The 14154-nt window shown below is 36.3% G+C and overlaps 1 protein-coding gene across 33 annotated transcripts in view; it reads right to left on the bottom strand.

The window, feature by feature from the left end:
* agbl1 (AGBL carboxypeptidase 1) overlaps positions 1-14154 on the bottom strand; it is a 395384-nt gene that overhangs the window by 346180 nt on the left and 35050 nt on the right. The window lies entirely within an intron of this gene.

Below are 14154 nucleotides of genomic sequence, written 5' to 3'. Positions count from 1 at the left end.
CTAAGGAGACATCCAAAACATGCAGGGATGGTGGTCCTCCAGGAACGTGGTTGAGAAACACTGATTTATGGTGTTAAAGACATTACTCTGTGATTTCATAACACTGTTTTGTATTAATTAAATTTGTAAGAATTTTAAAAAATGCAGTTATCTAAATTGTAATGCAGTAATCCCTTTGTAAACTACAACAATTTGTGAATTTAGTGATGCACAATTGTGTAACCTGTCAGTGTGTGTGTATATATATATATATATATATATATATATATATATATTCAACGTCACACCACCAACCTATGGTCTGGCATGCATTTTTAGTCATTGTACCAACAGACCATTTTATCAATATTGCTGTCGATCTGTTTGCAAAACTGCATTGTCTTTAGCACATTGTTGCCATGTAAAATGTTTGCACAAGTGGGCGGTGTGCCAACAAATATCGCTACTACTTTTTAAGGGTGACCCAAGTTTGAATCCTGGCTCATTGACCCTTCCCAATCCCATCACCCCCTTTATCTCTCTCCAACTTTGTTTCCCGTCTAGCTCCAGCAAACAATTTTGTTTAATAGACGTCTAATAGACATCTTTTAGTACTGTCCTGTCAGAAAAAGACAAAAAAAAAAATATAATAATTATATTTTAAAAGTTTTCCACTACAGAATAACTAGATGTTCTTCACTTGTACAGTGACATGTTGGAAATCAAATATGAAACAGGCGTGGAATATTTTGGAACCATTAAATGAAAAAAAAAAAAAAAAAAGGGAAAAATGTGTGGTTTTAGGCAAAAAAAAGTGATACTTTTTCTATTTTAGCATAAAATGGTTCCAAAAATATTCACATGTGATTTTTTTAACATTTGAAGCTCAAGTGATGATGATAGTATTTTAACAGGGGGAAAGAATGTGTATTGATACAATAGACATAAATCTAAATGTTCCCCCATCAACTCCCATTTTCAAAATCTCAGCATAGGCTCTATTATTACTTGCTTTTAAATAATAGAACGGATGAGTCTACATCATTTGGTTTGTGGTTGATTGAGCTTAACTTGTATTTAATGCCTTTAAGAACAAGTACAATTCTGATTGAAGTTGAAGGTTGCTTTTCTTGCTCACTTATACAGTCTTAAAACTCTTAAAAGGGATATGATTTGAGTTTTGTTTTTTGGGGGAAGGATCGAGTTTGTCTTCTGTATTAAATGACTCACTGCTAAACATTTCCATTTGAAGGGGACTTTGTGGGATTATGCAGCAGATCCCACTGGCGTCCTTGTGAACTGAATTCCTGGTGCCTAATACTGGTAGATGTGTTTGTTGCTCGTTCACTCCGTTGAAGGGTTTGAATAAATGATTTTTTGATGCCTGCAGACTGGTTTCATAAGCACCCTGGGGGTTTGAAAAAGCGCCTGGATTTCTCTCTGAAAACTCCTCAGTGAAACATCCAAGGTTTCTTTTTCTTCTTTCTTTGACGTAACAGGAACAAGCTTTACGTTATTAGCTAAATCTTATAATGCTCAAGCTAAATCCGCATGGATTTTACTTTTTAAATGCCTCCAGAATTAGAAACGTTATCCAATGCATGAAATTTCCTGCTCTTGCAGATAGAATATTCTGTGTGTATTGTCACACACTTTGTTGCTGCATAAAGGAATATTCAGATACTTTTTTTTAATATTCATTCATTTTCCTCTGACATAAATTTTAGAATTTCACACTTAGGTGATGATTGATTATAGATGTTTGGCATGTTGGAGAGAGCCCAGAAATGAAAAGATCCCCGAGTCCTGGGCTTCCTCCCGTTACATTTACATTTAGTCATTTAGCAGACGCTTTTATCCAAAGCGACTTACCAATGAGGACAAGGAAGCAATTTACACAACTATAAGAGCAACAATGAATAAGTGCTATAGGCAAGTTTCAGGTCTGTAAAGTCTAAGCAGGAAAGTATTAGTAATTTTTTTTTTTGGGGGCTACAGTTAGTGGTATATCCAGAGAGGCAATTGCAGATTAGGAAGTGAAGTGGAGACTAAATAGTTGAGTTTTTAGTCGTTTCTTGAAAATAGCAAATGACTCTGCCGTTCTGATGCAGTTAGGGAGTTCATTCCACCAATTGGGCAGGCCCGTTAGCAGGGCGAGAGGGGAGTTTGAGCTCGGATAACCTTTTCCACACTTTTTTTTGTTAGTCTTATTCCAAAATAGATTAAATTTATTTATTTCTTCGACATTCTACACGCAATACCCCATAATGACAATGTAAAAAATAAATATATATATTGAAATTGTTACAAATTTATTACAAATCAAAAACCTGAAACGTCACATGTACATAAGCATTCACTACCTTTGCTCATTACTTTGTTGATGCACATATAGCAAGTAAAGCTTGGCACACCGGAATTTTTGCCCATTTCTCTTTGCAGTACCACTCAAGCTCTATCAGGTTGGATGGGAAGTGACGATGTACAGCCATTTTCAGATCTCTCTGTTCAATAGGATTTAGGTCTGGGCTCTGGCTGGGCCACTCTAGAAAATTCCACAAGTTGTTGTGAAGCCTTCCATTTATATTTTGGCGGTGTGCTTTGGGTCATTGTCCTGCTGGAAGATGAACCGTCACCCTAGTCTAAGGTCAAGAACACTGTAGCAGGTTTCATACAGGATGTCTGTACATTGCTGCATTCATATTTTCCTCTATCCTAAGTAGTCTTTCAGTTCCTACTGCTGAAAAACATTCCCATAGCATGATGCTGCCAACACCATGCTTCACTGTAGGGAGGGTATTAGCCTAGTGATGAGCGGTGCCTGGTTTTCTCCAAACGTAACGCCTGGCATTCACTCCAAAGAGTTCAATTTTAGTCTCATCAGACCAGAGAATTTAGTTTCTTATGGTCTGAGAGCCCTTCAGATGCCTTTTGAGAAACTCTAAGCAGGGAGTGGCTTCCGTCTGGCTCACTCTACTATACAAACCTGATTTGTGGATTGCTGCACAGATGATTGTCCTTCTGTAAGGTTTTCCTTTCTCCACCAAAGAACAATGGAGCTCAGACAGAGTGACCATCGGGTTATTGATCACCTCCCTGACTAAGACCCTTCTCCCCTGATCACTCAGCTTAGATGGCCGGCCAGCTCTAGGAAGAGTCCTGGTGGTTTCAAATATCTTCCATTTACAGATAAATGAAGGCCACTGTGCTCATCGGAACTTTCAGAGCAGCAGAAATGTTTCTGTAACCTTCCCCAGCCTTGTGTCTCGAGACAATCCTGTCTCGGAGGTCTACAGACAATTCCTTTGTCTTCATGCTTAGTTTGTGCTTTGACACGCACTGTCAACCCTGGGACCTTATATAGACAGGTTTATGCCTTTTTAAATCATGTCCAATAAACTGAATTCACCACTGGTGAATTCCAATTAAGCTGCTGAAACATCTCAAGAATGCCCAGTGGAAACAGAATGTACCTGAGCTTAAGTTAAACCTTCGCGGCAATGGCTGTGAATGCTTATGTACATGTGAATTTACAGGTTTTTTATTTTTAATAAATTTGCAACAATTTCAAAAAATCTTTTTTTACATTGTCATTATGAGGTGTTGTGTGTAGAATTTTGAGGAAATTAATGAATTTAATCCATTTTGGAATAAGGCTGTATCATAAAAAATGTGGAAAAAGTGAAGCGCTATGAATACTTTCTGAAAGCACTGTATAGAGAGATATACTGCTTTCTAAGAGCTCATCTATGGTGCCTATTTGGTATGGTCAGTTTACTTATATTGCGTGTTTTTGGAAAGTGGGGTGAACCCATGCAAGCTCCGCACAGAAAGTGGTCCAGTAAGGACTTTTAACCAGTGACATTCTTGCTTTAAGGCAACAGTGCTAGTCAATCTAGAAAAGGAGGGAGGATTAGGGGTGGAAGGTTTCTTCAAGTCAAAGATAACCAAGGTAAGAAACTCTGGTTAATTATAGAGAGTTAGGAATCATCTGATTGGTGAATCATGTGTTAGCTAATGCGGGACCAGCTGTGGTCAATCAGAAGCATGTGATCCTCTTAAAATTAGTTTTTGAATAAACTTCACTTATCAGGGGGTCACCACAGCGGAATAAACCACCAACTACTCTGCCATATGTTTTTGTGCAGCGGATGCTCTTCCAACTGCAACCCAGCACCATACTGGGAAACTATAATAACTATAATATCAAATTTAGTTCATATTAATTGGGGGAATTGAAGTCTTGACATCTGGCAACCACAAACGTGTTTCCCTCCAAAGATACAAATGTGTGCAAAACAGAAAAATTGCACAAAACATTTCCGAATAAAGCACAGTTACCATCTAATGTGTTAAAGAGAACAAAATTATCACTTGATAATCAATCAAATATCAATCAAATATCAAAAAGAAAAGTAGAGTTTGCTGCAGAAGAAGAAGCCACTGTGGGACTTTTTCTTATATAATAAATCACTTGCATCCCAGAAGATGAATAGCAATGAAAAATGCAATGGCTTTTGGAGGCACGAAACTACTCTTTGGGAGCACAGACATTCAAATAATTTCTGCTAAGTAATAATACTGAACCATGTTGATGACAGACAAACGGTCATCATATATTACATTCATCCACCCAAATATACCTGTCACTTTCCGACAATTTTTTATTTTTTTTTATCACGTGAACAACTACAACAAAATCAAATGAATTTTTTGATGCATGTGATATAATTTCTATTTCAGACTTTTTATCCTACTGTGTTGGTGCAAAAGCTTTTTATGTGCATGTTCAAAATGTAGGCACATCTTGCAAAATGTCAAAAATGTGCGTAAAATGGGTGGATCGAAAAACAGCTTGTTAATACAAAATAGATCAATTGTCTCCTATTATTCATCAAAAATGGTGTGGTTGCTGGATTTTAGTTCATTCATTCATTTTTCTTCTGCTTAGTTCCTGATTTGTCAGGGGTCTCCACAGCAGAATGAACCACCAACTGCTCTAGCATGTTTTACGCAGCTGAGGCCCTTCCTGACGCAATCCACCCATCGATTTCAAATATTAAGTGTTAAAAAAAAGACAAAATAATTCAGCATCTAAATTTTTTTTTTCCCAAGTCAGATGATTGCCAGATGTCATCTCAGCATCTTGGCCATTACAGTTCAGTAAGCATCAGAAATCCTATCTTGCAGCAGATTTGTGTGCGCCTGAGAAAAATCCCTGGTGATGTTTTGACTTTACTCATTTTATAAGCTCTTTATGAGTTGGTAAAAACACCATCACATGTACACACATAACCAGAACATCCAGTAAAAACAAAGAAAAGGTTGTTTTGTATATTTAAGCTTGAGCCACAGTCACACTAGTGTTTGAGCATGCAAAATTCGTACATCACCGTAAAAAGGGGCAGAATAAAACGATGATTAGACATCAATAAAGCAAGCAATTGCTCCATATTTTCAATTTCTGTACAGAGAGGTCACGATTTGAACTTTTATTGGTCTCACGCAATCATGTGATACGATTTCACAGGAACAGAGTTCACCAGTGTAAGAAATTAGTCTGCCTCGACCCTCAACTTTCACTTCATTTCACAATTGTGATACTCCTTTCTACACAAAGCTTAACTATCATAAAGAGGAAAGTTCCTCAAGTTAAATATTTAAATAATATCTGTGGAGTGATAATTTACTTCTTGTAGCATGTAAGAGCCGGTGAGCCATCAAGAACCATCTGCTGACCAAAGGAAATCTGATGTTGGCTCGACATTACATTTTGGTCACTTTCCAACTCAACCTAAAAACAACCAAATATCAACATCATTTCACTTTGTTATTGAACGTCAAAATAACATTAATGCTGGCGACCTAAATCTAACCTAGTTTTAAAATCTAATGACACCGTGTGTCTGCTGGTATAACTTAAGTGAACCAAAACTAAATGCATCATTTTCTTTTTTTGGTCTAGACTTAACGAACCAAGAGTACTGAACTAAAAACACTATATACAACTAATGATATGGTGCTACGGTTTTCCCTACAGTCCATAGACATGCTTTATAAGTGAATTGGGCATACAAAACCCTAATTTTAAAGGAAAATTAATGAATGAACTTAGTCATTCAGCAATATCTCCAATGCTAAGAGTAAATCATGATACTGTGGAACTGTCATCTATTTGGACACAGTAGGTCACTGCATTTACGCATCTACAAAATATGCCTATTGTCAAGTATGATGATTTGTTGTGTCTACTTTTTAAACATCCGCTCTATATTCCCTAAAAATAGGAGCCTGTGCAGAGTCCAGGAAATTGTGCAGTCGTGTGGAAACGGAGGCTGGCATTTCATAATGATTCCTTGAGGCACCTCTGTTTGCAAAGTTTTTTTTTTATCGAGTCCATGTTTACTCTTGAGCCTGTGAGAAGCTATTAGCACATCTGATGCTGACTGACGGATACATTGGTGCACTGCAGCAAGAATGTTTACCGACTGGTTTGGAGTGAGACGGAGCAGTCAGATATTTCACTTTAGACATCATTGAGATTTAACCACTTCCTCTAAAGTAGAACGTTAACATTACCTAAGAGAATGGCTGCATCCGAAATCGCCTACTACTCAGTAGGTACTGCGCTTGAATTTGAATTTACTACTTGGCCGTTAGAATAGTACATTATATAGAGTATGAATGCGAGTAGTATAAATGAAACTCGGATGTACTACATCCACCATTTTCTCATGATCATGTGACCTACCCACGTCATTTGAATCGCTCCACTCCCATTCATGAATTTTATCATGGGATTGCATACCGTCCATTGGATGTGCACTTCAGAATCTTGCTGGTAGTAGAAGGTTATCCGTGTACTTCTCGCATACTATTTGAATTCTACAAATTCAGACATACTACTCTGCTCGCATACTGTTTTTAGCGGACTAAATAGTATGGAAGTATGTAATTTCGAATGCAGCCAATGTTTTTTCTGAAATGTATTTCCTTGTACAGTATATGAGTTTTCGACAAGGTTGTGGATTCAATATTTGGTCCCACTTTATATTAAGTGGCCTTAACTAATATGTACTTACACAAGAATTAACAGTTTGTTACAATGTACTTATTGTGTAAATACATGTATTTACTGTGTACTTATGCTTGATTAAATACATGTATGTAATTACATCTGTAATTAACTTTTGTAATTACATTTGTAAATACACTGTTGACCATCCCTTAAATCTTAACCCACCCTACCCATGCCGCCAAACTTGTCCATTACCCAACCTCTATCCCAACTCAAAAGCACCACAAGTGTTCTCAAATACATTATAAACACAGTAAATACATTGTATTTATTTTTTGATGTAAGTACATAGTAGTTAAGGAAACTTAATATAAAGTGGGACCCAATAATTTAATGTTTAATTTCTTGAAGCATAGACTAAATGATACAGCCTGTACTGCATGATCAGATTCCAAGAGCTGTTCATTTTGTTTTGCCTGAATATATCCGTTTTTTGGACTTTCTGGTAGCCATTGACATATCGTTTTAGCTATATATATATTTTTTTCCCACTTAAAAAAAAAAAAAAAAACATTACCTAGATCAGGGGTTCACAAACTTTTTAGCCTGCGACCCCCAAAATAACAATGCCAGTGAATCTGAAATTTGGATATCTCCAAGCGAGCAGATGGGACACAGTTGAGGATACTCACATCAATATTTCATAATTTTTGTGACATTGTCCAACAATAATTCATATTTTTACATTAATGTGAGGGTTGGAGTGGGGGTAAGCGTTAATAAAATACAATTTAATGTGTAATTTAATTAATATTATGAATAATACTCTATATAAATACTGTTTTTACATTACTGTGATGGTTGAGTTAAGGGTTAGGGTAGACATTACTAAAATACAATTAATGGGTAATTTAAATAATTAATATAATAGTCCTACTTAGTTTGGAAATATAGACAAGCCTCTGTGCGTTTTTCTTTCAAGCTTCTAATCGGGTATGGTGGCTGACCGCCCAGTGGATTCTGGGTTTTTGGGCTGTGAGGCTCCCTGAAGACCGACAGGCAGACAGACAGACAAGGGCATGGGCTCTAGGAGACGGAGCACCCTGGGTGAATGGAAGGTAAATCCTCTGCCAAAGCAAGAATGTTGAGCCCAGTCCCTCCTGCCACTCATTTTGCCTTTCAGGCCACCTGCTCGCCCTCAGGACTGGGCTCAAATAACAGCTACCGAGCTGCTACTTAGACAGCAAAGGGAAAAGAGTTCCACAAGCTTTAAGAAGATAGTATGTGTAAAATGTGGCCTTTCTAAGCAGTCTATTCTTAGAGAAGTCTGGTGAAATATGTGTAGATCAAATTTCACTTCCCAAATTGTAGCGTTTTAATAATTATGAAAGCTCATTTTGGGCATTTAGGAAGTGCATCTGCCTAATAAAACATATGCCAGAGTAATTAGTGGTTCATTCCACTATGGTGACCCTTAATAAAACAGGGACAAAGCTGAAGGAGAGTGAGTGATTTTGTGTATTTAAAGGAGAAATGCATGTACAGTAGAATTCTGAAAATCTTGTTAGGAGCAACAGCAGTGGCCATTAAGTGTACTGCAGCTAGCAAATTAGTTTGTTCACTTAACACACTTAAGATATGCACCAGTGTTCATTTCATCAACAAAAATCTATGAAATCAGCATGCAATATTATTGAGGAAAAAAGACGAGACTAAAATGTAGTCAACAAAATAAAAAATTAACCAACTTTTTTTTTCATATTTAGTATGCTTAAATGCGAACATTTGCTTATTTTACTTCTCAAGATGCTAACTGTTAACACGTTTCCTTTTGCTTTACAAATTTATTTCTTTAGATTGCTTAAATGTGATAGGGAATATCTGCTTCTGTTACTAATTGTTGTTATTGTTTAATATTTTGAACTGCTAATAGTAGTCAATGACAGAGTTGCTAAGATGCTAACTGCTAGCATGTTTTTTTTTGTCATTTTACACATTTATTTCTATATTTATGCTTAAATGTGCTAGGGAACTTTGCTTTTGTTACTAATTCGTGTTTAACTTACTGTTTAACATTTAAAACAGAGTCAACAATAACAGAGTTGATTTTCCACCATTTTGTGCCTTAGATCAAGATGCTAACTACTTGCTAACTATGAGCATGTTTTCTATCATTTTACAATTTTTTTTTCTATATTTAGTGTTATAACTGCTAACAGATTAAAAAAAAACTTTAGCTCTAGCTAAGCTCAAGATGCTAACTGCTTGCTAACTACTAGCATGTTTTCGATAATTTTACAAATGTATTTCTATTTTCAGTGAGCTTAAATGAGATGGGGCACATTTGCTTATGTTACTAACTGTTTTTTACCTTATTATTTAATATTTAAAACTGCTAACAGATTCTCTAGCTCTAGCTAAAGCTCAAGATGCTAAATGCTCAGGCTGCTGACTGATGGCACTTTTTCTGTCAGTTTACAAATGTATTTCTATATTTGGTGTGCTAAAATTAGATTGGGCATTTTTTATTAGGTCATTAATGGCTGTTTAACTTATTGTTTAACGTTTTAAACTGCTAACAGAGTCGACAATAACAGACTTGGCTTTTTCCACCATTATATGCTTTAGCTCAACATGCTAACTGCTAACATATTTTCAATCATTTTACAATATTATTTCTATATTTAATGACCTTATATGAGATAAGGCACATTTTATGCTGTTACTAATTGTTGTTTAAATTAAACTGCTAAGTTGACTATAACAGTTGACTTTTTCCGGCTTTTTGTGCTTTAGCTCAAGATGCTATCCTTAAACCAGATACCACATGGCATGCCCAAAACAGAATTGTGTATTTCTATTTCAATATATTGTTTTGAAAAATTAAAAATATATATATTGCAATGTTAAACTATACTTCTAAATGTTCAACATGAAAAGTTGTTAACAGCAGAGATCAAGGTCTCATCTTGCACTTGAAATGCGCGAATAAACACAAACAGTTAATTTTTATCAAATTTTTGTGGTTGAAACAGTGACAATATGTCTGTTTGATGAATGTACCGTTCAAAAAAACAGCATTTCCAGCAGTCTGAAAGCACATGTGCGCTATTATGGAGGGCTTTAAAACTCATTTAGCCTCCCCTGGAGTATGGGAGATGTTTGGTCTTTGAATGCAGTTGTTTGGCAGATCAGCATTGGCAACCTCATGCAGAGACCGTTTGCTAATTGAAATGCAGAAATGTGTTTTGCTCGGGTTCTCTCTGAACTGGTGCATAATTGAGGCTGTAAAGCATTTCGCTCATGTATATTTGAACAGGTCTCTCCTGCCCGCTGGAAAACTCCCTCAAACGCTTCAAGTTTGGCAAACTTCAAAAGCCTTGGGCGGTTTCATACTGGGCACGTTTTGCAACAAAAAGATCCTCTTCTGGGAGTGAGCGATATGTCGTTCTTAGCAGATTTGAATCGCACTTGCTATCAAAGGATGGAAGTTATACAGATTTCATCATGATCATCATCATCTATGGAGACAAGGATAAAAGCATAATACTCATTTTATATTTTCAGTAGACAGGTTGCATGACATTGCCTCATCCTCAAAACAACATCAATAAAATACAATGGCAGGTAAATAAAAACAAGACCCAGATTATGTAAGAACAAACATGGTTTATACCAACCACAGTTTGTTTTTTTAATAACCAATTGCTGACTGCCAAAAGCACAGAACCATCCAGTTAGAGACATTTATCAAATATTTAGAGAAAATAAAGAAGATTAACTTCCGATTCCACCATGTTAATGCTGCTGAATCTTGTTGAATTAAAGCAATTTGTGGTAATGTGGTTCAAATGAACATTTCTGGCGAATCCTAATTTTCAAGTAGTCTTTGGGGAGATTGTTGTGAAAATCTCGTTCTCACTTTTACAAAAGTGATCAGCTGAGATCACACTTGCTTTATCATGCTTTCACAGATTATTATTTTTTCAGTTCAACACTTAACATCGTTCTCAGCTATATTAGAAAGGCTGAGCAATATTTCTATATTTATAACCATATGTTTGGAACTATACACTCTGTTAGACTTTGCCCCAATTCTACAGTTAATTATTGCACAAGCTGTCAGTAAATTACCACATAAAGTACATTCTTTACAGTTCACTACTGTAATATGTGCTGCATTGTGGGTAACTTGAAAACTTTCACAGTAACTTACAACACAGTAGGAATTTGCGGTATTTCTACTGTAATCCAAGTAATAAAGTACAGCTACTGTAGTTGAAGACAAAAATGAGACAGTTAATGAAATAATTATCAGTTAACATCTATACAATACAACAAATGTACACTACCTGACAAAAGTCTTGTTGCCTATCCAAGTTTTAGGACGAACAAATGAAAACTTGACTTCTAGTTGATCGTTTGGTATGAGAAGTGGCTAATATGGAAGGCAAAGGCCTTCAAAGGCTAAGAGTTGACTTTTTTTTTTTTTGCTCAAGATGCTAATCTCAAACCAGACACCACATGGCATGTTTAAAACAGAATTGTATGTATTTTCATCTTATTATTATTGTTTTCACACAGTTAATGAGAGATGTACTTAAATATCACATTAACAGAGTTGACAAATAATTAATTTGCTATTGCTGTATCCTATATGACACAAAATAATGCATACCACAATACCTTCCAGATTTTCTAGTATATTGTGTGTACAACTTGTAATCTTTTACATTGTGAGGACCAAATGTGCCAAAAAGTATTTAAATAACAGTAAATGTTGGCTTTCTCTGGAATTCCACGACGAAAACGGTTTATAAATCATCTAAAATAGACCCTTTTCACATTTTCGGGTTTCTCAGTAGCGGAAGTCGTCATAGTTGGGTAAACTTAGAGTGCAGTGAATGGGAGAATACAATAAAGATTTTTTTTTTTTACTTTTTTTTAGAAAAACTTTGCGATGATGTTATAAAGGCTTTCAGAAAAAGGCAAATAAAAATGTGCGAGACTGATGACGGCAGCCAGAGGAGAGAATAACGTCAGGTTTACTGCCCTGTCCTATAGACCAGTGGGTCTCAAACCTTTTTCATTAAGTACCACCTCAGAAAAAAATAGTCTCTCCAAGTACCACCAAAATGAGCAATATTGAAATACAGTAGCGTAGTAGGCAGAAAAAACGTGGCAGATTACCTCAGAAATATAGGCTATATGTCATGAACCACTGCTATAGACGATGCATTACAAACACCTTAAACAGCTGTAATTGTTTTTTTGTAATTTGAAGCAAAGACAGTATAATATATACATAAATACATTAAACTGAAGTATTTTGAAAATGTAAAAATGCAGATTGTTTCCTGTAAGCGTTGGGTTTAGGTGTAGGGGATAGAATATACAGTCTGTACACTATAAGAATCATTACTTATATACCATATATCTATGGTAAGTAATACAATACGAACAATTTATTTTATTTAATTCACCTACAGTGCCACCGTGTCGCCCCATACAAAAATATCACTGGATTATTACAATAAATACCAAAAATTATATTTGGAAACATAAGCTAATGTTTTCAACTGACATATAGAAATAACTATTGTAAACCCACGTTTTTGGATCAGGGACGGCCAAGCTGGAGCGCATACTCTGGTCCCTTGGGCTCTGCAATGGTTGGGGAAATTTGAAATTGAACCAAAAAAACAACCCATTACAATTGGCTTAAGATTGGCAATGAAAATTTGGGAAATGCAACCAGCAGAACCTGGGAATGAAAAAAAAAAACAAGTTTTTGTTGGAAAAAATACTAGTGGCCTACGTCTAAAGATGTGTGTGTGTGTGTGTGTGTTGATTTAATTTAGGTAACAGAAATGAACTAATAAAATCTATTCATGGCAATAGATTTGAAAAAATCCTTATTTTAGCAGCATAAAGTGGTGAGATCAGATCAGACCACTGACTACTGTCAGACTCATTTGTTCATACCAAAATCCTTCATTTTCTTTCAGCTTAGTCCCTTATTTATCAGTTTTCGCCACAAGGGAATGAACCGTGAAATATTCCAGCATATGTTTTTCGCAGTGAAAGCCTTTACACTTGCAACCAAGTAATAGGAAACACCCGTACACTCTCGCATTTTCACACACTCGTACTACGGGCAATTTTGTGTATTTAACTCACCTGCAGTCCTAACCACTAAGCTACCGTGTCGCCTGGATTATTACAATTAATACTAAAAATTTGGAAACGTAAGTTGATATTTTCAAATGACTGATACAAATAACTGTAGTAAACCCACGTTTTTTTGTTGGTATAAATACTAGTGGCCTAAGATTTTTGCACAACATACTCCTGCACATTATAAACCGAGACAGGCACAGCATGCGGCAAGACTTTCCCTTTCACAAGACAACTTTAATTATATAATATTATTATAATTACATCCACCCACACATATCCAAGAAGTGCTGGCAGCGGCCCAGCTCATTTACTCGTACAGTATGAGATAAAGCCAACACAAAGCACCATTTATATAGAGACTCATCTGTGAATTCAGCTTGTCGGTGATCGAGCCGTCACGGACACCACCAGCTCATCACCCATTTACATTTAATTAAAGCGGACAAGCCAGATCAATATGTTCCATTTGCTCCAATACGCCTGTGACAGAATAAGTGGACGACATGAACCGCTAATTTCCCCAGCGATGCGATCGACAGAATGAGAGCTGGATGGGTTTAAGGGCTTGGATGCCGCATGAAGCTTTGTGGTATGTGACTTTCACACACACACACACACACACACACACACAACCGCACACACAGGGGCTGTAAAAAATTGCACAGACACCCCTGAGGTAAGAAGAGATATCACAGATTGCACTTTGAGTCGATTTATTGATGGATATTTGAAGTATTTGTGTCTTTAGTTTTGATTGTTCATGACAATTACTTTTTTGTTTGAAGGTTTGCAACAATTTGTGAGCACTGCAGTCTGAGAGAGTGTGAATGGACATTTCAAACTTGAAGGCATTTTTGTGTGAGATTTTTTTGCTGTCAGTTTTACAAGCTGAGCAGGGTGGAGAAAAGACTCCAGAATATTGGTTTCAGGTCAAGGCAGACAGCGAAAAATGCAGAAAACAGGATACTCTGTGGGTC

Source organism: Danio rerio, chromosome 25, assembly GCF_052040795.2.
Source record: "Danio rerio strain M-AB ecotype USA chromosome 25, GRCz13ab, whole genome shotgun sequence".
Classification (NCBI taxonomy): domain Eukaryota; kingdom Metazoa; phylum Chordata; class Actinopteri; order Cypriniformes; family Danionidae; genus Danio; species Danio rerio.
The sequence above is the reverse complement of the archived record's forward strand: the minus strand, read 5'-3'. Positions and strand labels throughout refer to the sequence as shown.